This window comes from Cupressus sempervirens, chromosome 10 (genome assembly GCF_028749045.1).
Source record: "Cupressus sempervirens isolate cs-2001-9-10 chromosome 10, ASM2874904v1, whole genome shotgun sequence".
NCBI classification, from domain to species: Eukaryota; Viridiplantae; Streptophyta; class Pinopsida; order Cupressales; family Cupressaceae; genus Cupressus; species Cupressus sempervirens.
This window is the reverse complement of record NC_143127.1, coordinates 704,832,414-704,848,226: the sequence shown is the minus strand read 5'-3', so window position 1 is coordinate 704,848,226 and position 15,813 is coordinate 704,832,414. Positions and strand designations below refer to the sequence as shown.

General features: G+C 34.3%; 1 protein-coding gene across 1 annotated transcript in view; it reads right to left on the bottom strand.

Moving 5' to 3' along the window:
- Positions 1-15,813, bottom strand: part of LOC149535770 (DNA binding / DNA-directed RNA polymerase) — a 105,058-nt gene that overhangs the window by 67,060 nt on the left and 22,185 nt on the right. The gene's annotated exons all lie outside the window — the stretch shown is intronic.

Here is a 15,813-nt window from a genome sequence, read left to right as displayed (position 1 = left end):
ACAATATTACTCTGTCAATACTGGGATTGCAAGTATGTTATGTATTGATATTTCCTCGTCCACCGATGAGAGCAAATACTTATATAAGGTGAAGGGTTATGGCCCCGTAAGGTCATGACCCTACGTTGTCACAACCATTAGTCAGTATAAACAACCGGCGATTAATCATGCGCAATGAAAACATGTTCGATAACAATATGTATATCAATGGCAATATAATTGGAGCCTGATCCCTGATCGGAGATAACAATGTTATAATATCAATAATGAAAGTAACCCGGTGTGAATCGGTACCAGCAGTAAGAAAGGCCCAATCTGAATCATGTCTTGTGTAACTTGTATACATACATATCTGTACATATATACGCATGCATATTATCATATGTGTACATATATATATATATATATATATATATATATATATATATATATATATATATACATACATATACATGTATATATATATATATATATATATATATATATATATACCAGAGCATAATAGATTCAGATACTCAATATTACTTTGACTGATGCTAAACTTTCAACAGTAAATAATATGATTTTAACCTTTCAAAAGCTTCTTTGATTGTGTGCAAGTGCTAGTGATCCCACACATATTTCCTTCTTACCTCTCTTCCATTTGAGTTTGCCATATAAAGTCTTCAATGTATTCGCGAGACTCCTCTAGCCTTGCTAAAACTTGTACAAGCCCCTCCTATGTAACCAGCGATTTTTCCTTCAAATCATGCAATGATAAAGGCTTTAGTTCAAATTCATCAAAGGGGTAAGGACTGTCACAGATTAGATTTTCTGATTTGTTTACAACTGCTGATGCAAAATCATTTTCATGCTTAATTTCTTTTATGGCTAGTATCATGCACTCTCTATGTAATGCAAATGGGACAGCATTATGTTCACAAATAAATTCATCACAAGAAGAATCCTGTTATTTTTTCAAGATTTCTGCAAATGTAATAATATTGCCATTGTTATTGATATGTTCCAATTGCGGATTTGCTTCTCATATAAATATGAGGAGGAGACATGTCTCTATAGTTAATCATCATTGGTTAGTATATTTAATATAACTAACCATATATATATATATATATATATATATAAAGAATATATATCTAATGATGATTTACCATTTCTGATGAATCTCATGATTATATCAATCTAACTGATCTACAATTTAACATAATGTGCTATCGGCAATTTGATTACATACAAACTGATTACATTACGTAGATTCTTAATATAATCTTAAGTATATATGTATAAGTATAATATTATAATATTATATATATATATATATATATATATATACACACACACACACAATTAATGAATCAGTTATGTAATATTAACTTGAGGATAGACATAAACAATATAGATTCAATTTAACACAAGCTAACTTCTTAACACTCCCTCTTTAGTAAGGGAAATTGAAACAAGTTTAACTTACACAATAAGGTGTAATCATCATTATGTTTTGAAATAAGAGAGAGAAAGAAGAAAAAAAACATAATGGATTTTCATGGTGTCTAGCTATCGCCCAAAAGACCCATGAAGGTTATCAATGTGTCTGGCAAAATCCAGCCCAAAGAACAAAGATAACGCAAACTTTCAAAACAATGGATTTTCATGATGTCCTGCTATCGCCCAAAAGACCCATGAAGGTTATCAATGTGTCCGGAAAAATCTGGCCCAAAGAACAAAAATAACACCAAATTCAACCATTGTTTGAAGATAGATCAACTAAAATAAAGTCATCGCTTTATAATAGGATCAGAACACACGAAAGGTCGTCATCTTTCACAAGAAAAGTCGTCACTTTTCACAATACAAGCTTGCAAGAAAAAAATAATATTATATTCATGAATATATAGTTTAATAAATGTATTTACACCAAGGTTATATCAATTTTATCTCTAAAGTACACAATTTCAACTTTGCAAGAGGCTTGGTAAAAATATCAGCACTTTGCTCATCTGTACTAATCTAACTCATCCTTGTGATAAATGCACCAGTATCACAAGGTCACATGACATTAAGTCATGGAGCATTTTCTACAAGAGAAGATTTATCATTGTATGCATATAAACATCAACCATATGATGTTAGTCAATAAGTGCATAAGAAACAATAATTATTAATCATGTCAAGTTTACCTCTGAAGTGATATGATCTACTCCTCTGAATAAAAATTTGACAGAATCATGTTCTTAATTTCTCCCTCTTAATCTGAAGCAATGTCAAATTTCCTCTTCATAATCTTAATCATAAAAGATGTTCACTTCCATAGCCTGCACAATAATCCTGGTAGCAAATGTACCAACTTTCCTTTTCTGCAAGAACCTCTGTAGATGTAAAGGGAAAGATCAATGCAATTTAACTCTTATAGTACGTATAAGTTTATAACTGAAAAAGAGAGAGACTATAGTAAGTAGATAACTGTAATATTCAAGAGTAAGAATTACTTATCTTTCTATGACAACCCATAAATGTCAAATCATTAAATCTCCTCTCTAAAGATGGTTTCAAGTGGGAATTTGAACATTGTTTATTAAATTTACCCACCACAATGTGAAATTCCAACTTTTATATCATCGAACAATTTCAAGTACTCAGTACCTAGTGTATGATCATGCAAGTTATTTAAGGATCTTTTCATTTTCTTGTGATGTTCACAAGGTGTGGCCCATTAAAAACATTTTGTTACTCATAACAACTTTTGAACTTCCTTTGAATATCTTAATCTTTTCAACCTTCAGGTGATAAGTCAATACTTCCTCATGATGTACATAGAAGTAGGCCCATCAAAATCACAAAGTCATACACATGTATTTCTAAACTCCCTCTGAGTATCAGTCTTCTCAGCTCTTGAATTGCCTTCGAAGAAGTGTCATACTCCCTCTTAATGTAAAAGACTCATAATTTTAATCATCAAAGATGAGAGCCTCATTTTATCCATCTTGATCAACAGGGTCTATTGAGATACTATCATTAGGTTGATTCTGCATAATATCTAGAAACATGTTTAAAGTATCAACTTTCTTTTCCTGTAAGAACATTATCAACCATAAAGGAAAAGATCAAGGCAAATGAACTTCATAGTATGTATAGGATTACAATCAAATGAATAGATAAATGTAAAAGGTACGAGTACTTATCTTCCCATGAGGGTCATGGAACATCTCCTTTCTAAAGATGGTTCAAGTGAGAATCGAACATCAGTTATTATTCCTCCTACAATGTAATATTCTCAAAACCTTAGCTGATTTGACAATCAATTTAAGCATATTTTTTACAATCAATATGGGCAAATCCTCTAGTTTCTATATCTATGGCTTTTGGAAATTATGAACCTTAGTCACCAACAATATTTCATTGAAATATAAATGTCTCAAACTGATTATTTTCACCTCATCCATATATTAGAATTCCAACCAATATAAGTAATCATAAAACCTAAGGTTGTTGCTCTATATTTTCTCTAATGATCTTCTTCTATTTTTGCACCAGCCATAAGACCACAATTTTCAATGGCTCTCAAAGATCTTTAGAGAGAGAACATTACAATTCAAATAGAACTTGTATCATTGACATACTCCATCTTTAATAGCTGCTAATGATACTAGGCAATCTCATATTCTTTCCTCAATTAAGACCTTGGATAGGCTATACGGTACTTGGTTGTTTCTGGTGCATGGTTCAACACATGCAAATCAAGGAATCGTCAAATTTATACCCAAGACATTCACTTTCCTTTATTAAACAGTTCATTAGAAAGCACGTACTAGGTCCCTCTATCACTACTTGCACAAATTATTAATCATGTCCCATGAATTTCATGTTGTGCATTCCATTAGATAGTCATCATGGTAATATCCTCAAGGATTATCTATGTATCAAATGATAGAGTCTAGGGGATTATGTGTTTGATGATTTGACTCCTCTTTCTCTTAGTCGATTTGTGTAATTAAGGAGACAATTGCAATTCTTTAATTTCTATATAAGGATTTGTCCATTATAGTCACTATTAGCATGACTACTCATCTTGTCATTATTGGATTTTGATTGATAAGACACTTGTATTTTTTATTATTAACTCGATGATTTTGACATTGTCATGCTCTCATCTGATGCTTGTTTTTATTAGGTCTGGTTATTAATTGTCTAGCCTGAGTATTTCAAGACCTAGTTGTGTGCTTATATATTCTAGATAGTTATCGAGTTACCAAGCAAAAATCTCTCCTTATAATATATTCGTTAAAAGAGTTTATAATAAAAATCTCAATGTTGTTTTGGATGACAAGGATGACAAAGCCATGATCACTGATTTTGTTTTGGAACAAGCTTCTATGAGTTTCATTTTATTTCATGGAGCATCTAGACTTTCAATATGAACACATCAACCACTGCAGAATTAGCTTGCATTGTCATGCTCTCATCTGATGCTTGTTTTTATTAGGTCTGGTTATTAATTGTCTAGCCTGAGTATTTCAAGACCTAGTTGTGTGCTTATATATTCTAGATAGTTATCGAGTTACCAAGCAAAAATCTCTCCTTATAATATATTCGTTAAAAGAGTTTATAATAAAAATCTCAATGTTGTTTTGGATGACAAGGATGACAAAGCCATGATCACTGATTTTGTTTTGGAACAAGCTTCTATGAGTTTCATTTTATTTCATGGAGCATCTAGACTTTCAATATGAACACATCAACCACTGCAGAATTAGCTTGCACCATGTGTGATAAAGTATTGGAGGGGACTGCGATGTACCACAAGAAGGTTCCAAATAACATTCAATGTGTCTTCTTGAGCGACAAATTATTGAAACCAATTCAATTTTGAGCATTCCTCATCCTCAATTACATCTCTGCTCTGATGATCTATATCATCAAGAAAGGTTTGTCCTAGGAGCTTCTTATTCTCCTCACTAAACTTGTGCCAACAACAAATTCTCATGTTAACCATCACTTGTTTAACAATTTAGACAAAAAAATTCCTCCTCATCGCTTTCTCACCCGGAATTCTCTCTCAGAAGTTGAGCAACCAGTACAAAATTGTGTAATTCCAGTCCTAAGAACATAAAAAACAGTGCCACTTTCTTTTCCTTTGAGGGTGAATGAAATATCTTCATATCTACTGGTCACATAATCTAACTTACCCGAGCTATTGTTTGGTGACGGGTGTAGTTGTATAAGGAGCATGTATCCCAAGAAACTTCTGAAGTGATCTCCCATTTGGAAGTTATGATGTGGGCCACTTATCCAGCCGTCAAGAAGATGAGCCATCTGCTATTCCTGAAGAAGACACAACTCTTTGATCTTGTCAATATTATGAGTTGCTTCTTCAAAAGTTGTCTATTCAAAGCCGATCAGAAATTTCCTTAATTCTAGACTTCTTTGTATGATATCCTCTCTATTCATTTTCTTTTTATGGTTCCCTAGGTGTATTTACGCTATTACGGCGGTGAGTTATCAAGCGTGGACCTCTACTACCATGAATCAATGGAATGGTGTGAATTTTTTACATCAATTATGAATCAACATCTATATACCATTTATCGAATTCACTGTTGGACTGTAATGTATACTTTGATTTGGATACGAGTGTCCCATTATTGTCCCCTTTTGAAGAGGTGCTGAATCTCTACATAACCGATATTATTAAGTTTCATATATTTTCATAGAGTCAAATTTATAACCCTCCGACTAGAATTTGATTGTATGTTTTGCACCCTCCATTCTTCCTATATTCCTCCTTCCGTTGATATGGTGTATAACTTTTATATATTTCTGAGACTGACACACAACATTAATATCGGTTGTTGAATGATTTTTCATTGATGTCGTTGTATTGTTTGTTAAGACGATTAAGATCTAAGTGGTATATGCAACTGCTTGGATTCGCTACTCTCTTGATCTTTCCAAAATCTAGGAGTAGAAGATAATCTGCATCATGACTATCTTGGAAAATGACAACGATGTCACTCTCACTATTATTGTAACGATAAAGCCTACTCCACTTCACACATTTTTCCTTCACATGATATTCTGAATTGTAATGATTTTTTCATGTAAAATAAGTTATTTTCTTACATTCATAGTTTGGCTCTAATACCATGTTATTTTTTCAAGATCTCTGCAAATGTAATAATATTGCCATTGTTATTGATATGTTCCAATTGCAGATTTGCTTCTCATATAAATATGAGGAGGAGACATGTCTCTATAGTTAATCATCATTGGTTAGTATATTTCATATAACTAACCATATGTATAATATATATATATATATATATATATATATATATATATATATATATATATATATATATATATATATATATATATGTATGTATGTATGTATGTATGTATGTATGTATGTATGTATGTATGTATGTATGTATGTATAAAGAATATATATCTAATGATGATTTACCATTTCTGATGAATCTCATAATTATATCAATCTAACTGATCTACAATTTAACATAATGTGCTATCGGCAATTTGATTACATACAAACTAATTACATTACGTAGATTCTTAATATATATATATATATATACAATTAATGAATCAGTTATGTAATACTAACTTGAGGATAGACATAAACAATATAGATTCAATTTCACACAAGCTAATTTCTTAACAAATCCAAACAATATGTGGAGGCCCTTAATTGTTGTTGTAGCTTAATAATATCTTTCTCAATCCATGTACCTTTCTCATTGTTAGACACTATTGGTTCCCAAAACCCGCAGATTTGAAATAAACAGGATTCCACAATCAATGATTCCACAATCAATTCTGACCAATAAACAAGAATCACCTTGATTCCCCTGCACTTCAGGCTTTGCTACACCCAAGCGGGTAGACCTTCATCCCAAATGCTAACTACTTAGTTCAAGGCTTTTCTATAGAAAATTTAAGCTTTGGAGTTCTCCGGCAGGCAAGGTCTTTGAACTCGATTAATATGGAGTTATGTGATAGTGTGAAATGAATGTTTTGTATAAGGTTTTTAACAATGGATTTGAGGTTTGTAAGTTTATAGATTTTTGACTTCAAATATAAATCCAATACTTGAATGATAAAAAGAACACTGCTTTAGCTCATTCAGGCAATAGAATCAACTACAATGAAGATTATAATGTACAACTTTCTAATGTTCTATGCACATTCTATAAACAACTTAGTAATCAAGACGCAACATACCAAATACATATACGCAATTCTAAACTAGACCAGATTGTGCTTTAACTCCTAAGGTCGGGGAGACAAACTAAACACAAATTCAAAAACAATTAAATATTTCACAATATCTGTGATGATCAAGTTTAAAATGTCATAGATGACCTCGTCCACATATCTCACATAAATTGTTTACAAAATTTTAAAAATTGATTATAAAGGACCAATCAACTGCAAATTTAATTCTCCATGCTATTTAAATAATCAAAAAGCAAAGGCTTTTATAATCATTGAAATATAATATTAGAATATGTTACAAACTCATATTTGAACCCTTTACTCCTCCAAATAAATAAATATATGAATATTTGAATGTTATGTAAAATTGTTTTTTCTTGCTTCTTTTTCTTCCATATATCTTTTAATAATTACACCTTTCCACTTTACTTAATTCCTTTCAAACATAATCACGACTTTTAATATAATTTTTAATCAAAAACGCCAATGTTTGTTTATCTTCCAGAATTGCCTTGTCTCACGATGACTAGATATTCTAATACATTATCATTGAAAAACTCATCCTTTTCATGTCAATAAACTCTTATCGTATCAGGAACCAGCTTTAGGGTTTTTGTGTCTGTCCACATTGGACCATATATAGTAATCGCTGCATTTAAATATTGCCACATATGTATCCATTTGTATATCTACGCATCATTTGTTTTCCTTATTCATTTGTTTTCCTTATTGAACATTATGTCAGTATAGACAATACAAATACATTTTGCAAGAACAAGTCTTCATGCACATTGTCGCCAAAGGTATATGATGCATTGGGTATTGAATTTGTTGTTGCTCTGCATATACAAGTGACTAGGTGGAGGCTCGAATTGCACACTAAAGAGGCAATATTCATGTGCGGCACGATGATTTTGCTATATTTTATTTTATTTATTTGATACATATTGGACGGCATATAGTTGGGCAAACACTATCTCTGCAACTAGACATTTTGACTTCAGCATCCTTGGCATCAATATTCTAATTAATGTCCTTGGTTGGGCTTATTCCATTGACTCCTTATCACGTGGCTTCTTGTTTATCATCCAACAACACCTACCAAAGAAGATTGTTGCTTGAATGACATATCAACTGCTACTTGTTACATGTCACGTCTGGTGGATATTGTCGCATATCATTGCCCAAACATTCTTTCCTAAGTCGATTTCATATGCAAGAGCCATGGCACCCGATACTGGCTTGAAGGAGTGAATAACCAGTGTGTTATGTGCATCTCTAATGCTATGTATGAGTATTGATGTTGCCATATGATTCCTTCCAAATTTATACTGCCAGTATTTCTTCTCTTTGCCTAAAGCCGTATAATACTGACAATTACATTCTTAGACCATTGTATCAGATTCGGAAGTTCATTTTTTGTGTTGAAAGAAGACCACAGCGTGTATGTGTTCTAGTTTTTTAGCCAATCATCCTTGGTATTGTGAAACATAGTCGTGAATCTCAATGAAGTTCAAAATCATCATTAGGCATATGCAACAAGATGACTAAGGACAAACATCATCTAGAATGAATAGTGTAGACCTACAACATATTTTGGTAGCCTCTAGGGATGATGTATAGGGTTAAATACTGCTAGAAGAGTTTCTCAATGGAAATATGTGCATTAGCACTTGAAAAGTTTGCCTTCTAGAGCATATATTGGTACTGTTGGGCATGTTATATTGTTTGAATGATTTATTAACTGTTGTAACTGTTTATTCATTCTTTCTTTAATTCTTTGTGAACCACTTACAACTGCCCTACCCTGCTCATGACTTTTAATGGTTTGAAGCATATTGTTTGAATATAAGTAGTGGGTTGTAATATCCCTAACTGGATATTTACTAAATTTCTCCTTTAACAATATTATCAGAACTAAAACATTGCAAATGTATTTCGGCACAATGGAATCCAGTAGAAAACCCCAATAGATATTTGACTAACTTCTTCTTGAATATAACATTCAAACTCAGATATAGGAAGATGGAATACAATATTATAATAAAACCAGAAGATTCTCCACTAGAATATAACCCATTATTTCACAATAACATTCAAGATGTCGAGCACATAACCATGTGTTACAAACCAGTAAGATAAAACCAGAAAACTCTTATAAATCCTTAAAATACGTTATTGCATTATACAACAGCAATAAAATAACCAATACAAAAACTCAATCTTAAATACAGATTCACAGTCAAATTGGAATACTAGAATAAGAACCTGTAAGCGTGAATGAAACACCTGACTGATGCTTCCCCGAACAATGGGTTTGCGTCCACTGTGCCAGCACCAGGGGCTATGTCCTCAAACTAGCTGAGAGCTGAAGCTTTCTGAAAACTCTCACAAGAGAGAAAACTAAACTGAATCATAAATCTAGCATACCCAACAATGAGCCATTTTCCCTTTTTAATACACAAACTAAGACTCTTTGACTCCCCTTTGGCCTTCGTCCTATTCCCTTGTGACTCTTCAACTTCTCTCTAATAATTCATCTTATTCCTTCTTGACTATTTGTCATTTTTAATACATCAAATTGACTTTTTAATATTTTGAGTCTATGTCTCAGAGTCAATTTTAACATTATATAAAATAAGACTTCAATGTTTCTAATGTCCCAAAAAGAGGACATTACAAATTGCCCCTCCTTAAAATTGTTTGTCCTCAAGCAATCAGTATTAGGATCCCATACGAGTTGGTAGGTACCCTTATAGCCCAAACTGAAAACAATTCCAATTACACTGTGAAGCAAGAGGTCACTCTGCAATCTATCTCTCAACCGGATCCCTGGATCCCATATAACTCTTGGAAAAAACTTTGCACCTGTAAATTGAATTAACTCTGATCATCACTGATACCATTGAATCCAACCTCAAACTGAATAGAATCACAAGGTCCTCAACAAGCCAAAATAAATATGGTCAACACCTGGATCCCAAACCCTATTGCCATAACTAGCCGATATGATAAGATAGAAATGTATCAGTGAACTATGCATATCCTAGTATATGATGACAACCCAACCTAAATAGATGATGTAATAAACAAGCCACTCAAAAATCGTGTAACACCCTAGGCACAACAAATACCAAATTGTCATCTTCAATCTGGAAAACCTCCGAGTACATAGGTACTATAAATAAGAATGAAGTTGAAAGAGCATTCCCTATGATCAACACATAACTCTGCTCAAAACTACACCAAAAACTATCCAAAGACTGATGTAAATAATCCAACCAACTCCGGTATGGTGTGAAATCAGGAACCCAATGTGGGTTGTTCCTATGATGCACAACCATAGTCAAATCACCACTTCCATCCTGTGACATATTTCATGCTAGGAATCGTACCAGGATTCCATATCCTAAAATCAGAATCCTCTTCATCATGATAATCAAAAGGAGAGCCCTCATTTATCTTGAAAAGAGGATTATCAGAAATCCAATCAACATCTACTTTAAACATGGGGTTATCGATAAGCTGAATGTGATTTGAAACTTTGGTACTTGGTCTTTTAAGGCAACTATCCAAGTCATAAGTTTGTTGAATGCTATCAAATTCAACAATGACTTCTTTGAAAAACTCTTGCCTCCTCTTACCCTCATGTTCCCGAGAGTGATTAGTGACACTGATTTGATTTTCTACTTTCTAAAGAGAAAAACGAGCATCATCTGATTCCTCATGAGTATCTTTAAGCTCCCTTTTGAACTCCATAATCTCATTCCTTTCTTTATCTAGCTAATCAACATGTATTTTAGCAACCTTAAGAATGTTATCTCTGTAGGAAAGCAAATACAAATAATCTAATTTCATAGTTTCAAGAACTGTTTTGATCACTTGCAAATCAAAAACAAGCCAATCTACTTCCACTTCCTTTTGAATTTTTCTATAGAGATCTTCCAACAACTTGTGAGTATTGTCATAATGTACCAACAATGTCACAACCATATCATTACTAACATTTAATTGATTCTTAAAGGCATGCAATTCATTATTGTTCTGTTGAAGTGATTCATCGTTTTGCAGTGTCATCTTAGATTGTTCCTTAGAATTCCTATCATGGACGTAGGAAATATATGATTCATCACACAAAATTTCCAATCTGCTATTACCTCGTGTGCAACCATCCTCATCAGCCTGCTTGTCAACACTAACCTCCAATTCACCAACATAAAAACTTGCACCCTGTGTAACATCTTCTACATGGCCGCTAGAAGGCTGTAAAACAAAGGTAGTTGACTGCTCTTCTTTTTCAATAACCTCTATTTGTTGATCATGATTTTCTGGAGATTCCTCATACATATTTTTGTCTTGGACCCTTGCAAGAACATCCTAAGCCAATTCCAAATACTTCCTCTTTGCCATCTCAGTCTTATTTGTTACTGAAGATGAAAATCCACATAATCATTGAACGATAAGTCATTCTGAACTTGGGTAGGAAGTTTTTTATACTCTATAAATGTCGAGTATTTATGCTCTTATATTTGTTTGTAAATTTTGGGCTAGCATCTGTTGTAGCTTGACAGTATTGTTCCTCACGGCAGTATTCTCTTCCTATTAATGAATCAGTTAAATAATTTTCTGATCTTATCACAATTATGGGAGTGATCACTTTATTAGCAGTAACTCATTAGTTAGAACTCTTATTGCTCGTTAGAGAGGTTAATTTCGCAGTCCTTGTGTTTGGGTTGAGGTTTCCACCCCATATATTGATCTTCAAACTTACTACCAATCTAGAAATGCAATGACTACAATAGTCGCGCCTTTAGCTTCCTTTGATTTCCATGTTCCCGTGACGTCCAGCTACCACAACATGTCTTATTGTTTTTCTATGTATGCAAGTCCTGCATACCGATAGTCCTTGTATGTTGTCTTTGTTCTAAGTTCGTCCGATGATAGGATTTTTGTCGGCTTTGTTCATTGAAATCTTGCCAAGATGCAAATCTGCGTGCTCTCCTGCGAATTCGGCTAAAAAGCGAAGTCTTGACTTCTACTCTAGTTCTTGTATTCGTGAAGCGCGAGGTCAAACCTACTGGTGCTCCATCTAGGGTATTGGAGCAACCGGCCTGCACTCCAACACCAACTACTTAACTAGCCAAGCTTCTATAGGATGAGTCATTTCCTCCTCCTGCAATATGAATCTCTGATATTAATTGGAATTCAACAAATACTCTTTCTATTTACCATCAGCATTTCAATTCTGTCGCACATTTATTAATCATTCATCTCCCACTTTCTACGACGCCCCATAAATGAATTTATATTCTCTGCATGCCAGTTGTTTTCAGCATGATTTCAATAAGCCATTTGCCAGAAGATAATTTGGATTCCTACTACTTCAAAATTGTTTGGATGCCATTGTGCAGATTGTTAACATCCCAATCTTCAAAAAAGAAGTGTCCAGTGTAGTGCAGTGATCACACCTTCGAACAATAGACCTTTCAGTCATCGTGGCCTTCTCACATGAGTCCCGGTTCCTTTTTTTCCTCTTCGTGCAATCCCTTCAAATTTAAATACAAGCCCTTCAAACAAGATTGCAGGTCCTCTAAATCTGGTTACAATACAATCATTGGTGATGTGAAAACATCCAAAGGCAATTTGGATGTCAGTTGAAAACATCGACATTCTTTTTCCAGTTATGCAAATGCCTTGTCAATTAACCATTATCGATACCCAGTTATGTTAGTGTAACATCTCTAAGAGTGTTGTAGGGGCGTGAATCGATGCAATATTTGGTCACTAATGTTGTCGTTACTAAAGTCAAGCCAGTTGTCGTCTACCTAGGGCCACATGGTTGGCATTTTGAGCTAACATGCTTACCGTAGGCATCTTTCCAAATTTTGATTTCAATACTTAACAATCTTTCAAAAACGGTAAATCACTAAACACCATCTACACTCCTTGCAACGTTATCACTTAATGCTCGTCACAAATGTTATCACTTAATCCCGAGAATTAAAGAATTTCACCGACGGTCGGAATAAATTTGGATTCATTTATGCTACGTGCCTCACAGCTCCAAGGTTTGTATTCCACGTTGTTAAAAGGTGACGATAATATATTCCAACGTTATGGTTCTAAAATTCCTGCAAGCGTCTAACCTACCCGTTTAAAAGACACATTTGCCTTTACTGCTTAGAGGCACTTCTGATGCAACTCCCAAAATCCTTCAAACACGTTGTTCCATCTACTTCAATTTCTGTGAATGGTGTCAATGTTTTCTCTCTCCAGTTTTGCAACGCTTCTTGACAATTACAACCTCTTGATGCTTTTGCCAATGACACCTATAACTGGTGGCTCTCTCAGCAACATTGGAAATGGGTGAATCTTTTCTACAGCTTACTGGTGACTATCTCGAACGCCCTATAGTTCATGGTGGTGGCTTTTCTGATAGATGTCCTCTTCCTTCACACTTTCTTCTTCTTCACATTGGATGTGTCTACCACTGTTTCGCGTTTCACATGGGCTTCTCAGTGTTTGGTGTCTTTGTCAAGACTCCTTCCCTTGTTGTGGCTGTGGCTCTGTTGTCAGGGCACCATGTTGCAGGTGTGCCCAAATTTTCCCTCATGGTTTCTACCCATCAAGCTGAATCAATATGATCTTAGACTATCATAAACTCCTAGCCTCCCATATTCCTCTTGCTCTATGGTGAGGATGTGTAACAATGATGCCTCCTAGCCCACGTTAGGAGTCGTTGTTGGTAGCAATCTCCCCTATTATCAACGGCTTATGTTGATAACTCAAGGTTTGTAACTAATATTGTTGGCGTGGGCTCATTAAATACCAAGTTCTATGCTCGTGTGATTGGTTAAATGACGTTCACGGCATGAATGTAGGGTGATCTAGTTTGCATGCAATATTCTATGGATGTACACCATCGAAGAGCATTACTAATGCTATCTAAAAGCATAAGCCTCCTACCCTACACTGAAACCAAATTTTAAGTCTATCCCAAAGTCCAACACGGAACTTGATCTCGGCTCCAACCTTAATGCCCAAAACCTTGGACTTCCTCGCTGCCTATTTTTGATGCCACTCTCCAAAGTGTTTATTCTAGAGTTCCCAACTCTACAATCTCAACTTTGGGTAGCCCAACTTCCTTCTTTTATACTTGTGCCCCTACACATCCAGTTCTAACATTGAGCCCTTTGTATTACTGTTGTCAGTACCACAACTTCCTTAGCAATTTGTGGTCCATAAATCGGTTCCCTCCCTAATGTCTACTGATCCTTATCTCTCAAATAGCTCTGCGATGGAGAGTAGACAATCCCAATTTTGCTATCCCCAAGTTACGGTGTACTATTGCATTTATAATAGACTTCTACGAGCATCATTAATCCATACCTGCCTTAGCTGATGTCCCTCTATAACAGTCCTAAAACGAACAATAAATCTCCACACTTATTCTTACCAAGATGAATCTTCAGATTTGATAAAATTAATAACCTCACAAGATGGCAGGATGCATGGCTCTGATAGCACTATAATATCCCTAACTGGATATTTACTAAATTTCTCCTTTAACAATATAATGAAAACTAAAACATTGCAGATGTATTTCAGCACAATGGAATCCAGTAGAAAACCCCAATAGATATTTGACTAACTTCTTCTTGAATATAACATTCAAACTCGGAGATAGGCAAATGGAATACAATACTATAATAAAACCAGAAGATTCTCCACTAGAATATAACCCGTTATTTCACAATAACATTCAAGATGTCAAGCATATAAACAAGTGTTACAAACCAGTAAGATAAAACCAGCAAACTCTTATAACTCCTTAAAATACGTTATTGCATTATACAACAGCAATACAATAACCAGTAGAAAAACCCAATCTTAAATACAAATTCACAATCAGATTGGAATACTAGAGTAAGAACCTGTAAACGCGAATGAAACAACTGACTGATGTTTCCCGCGACAATGGGTTTGTGTCCACTGTCTACCAACACGAGGGGCTATGTCCTCAAATTAGCTGAAAGCTGAAACGTTCTAAAAACTCTCGCAAGAAAGAAAACTGAACTGATTCATAAATTAGGCATACCGAGCAATGAGCCTTTTTCCCTTTTTAATACACAAACTAAGACTCTTCGACTCCCCTCTGGCCTTCGTCCTATTCCCTTGTGACTCTTCAACTTCTCTTTGATAATTCATCTTATTCCTCCTTGACCTTTTGTCCTTTTTAATAACATTAAATTGACCTTTAAATATTTTGACTCTGTCTCAGAGTCAATTTTAACATTATATAAAATAAGACTTCAATATTTCTAATGTCCCAAAAAGAGGACATTACATGGGTAAGAACTAAAGATTTTCTCTTTGCCATGGTGTCTAGGGCTCTAAAATTTGCCGGTTCCATTAGACACCACTAATTCTTTTTCAAGGGTTTGGTCAAATAGTTTGCTTACTTCTGCAGTTGTGAATGTTTATTTGTTTGCACTGAATATTATATTCACCAAAATATGCAATGATCCTCGCAAGTATCCACTGCAACAATCCTTCTGTTTGACCAAATCATATTGCTGTGAC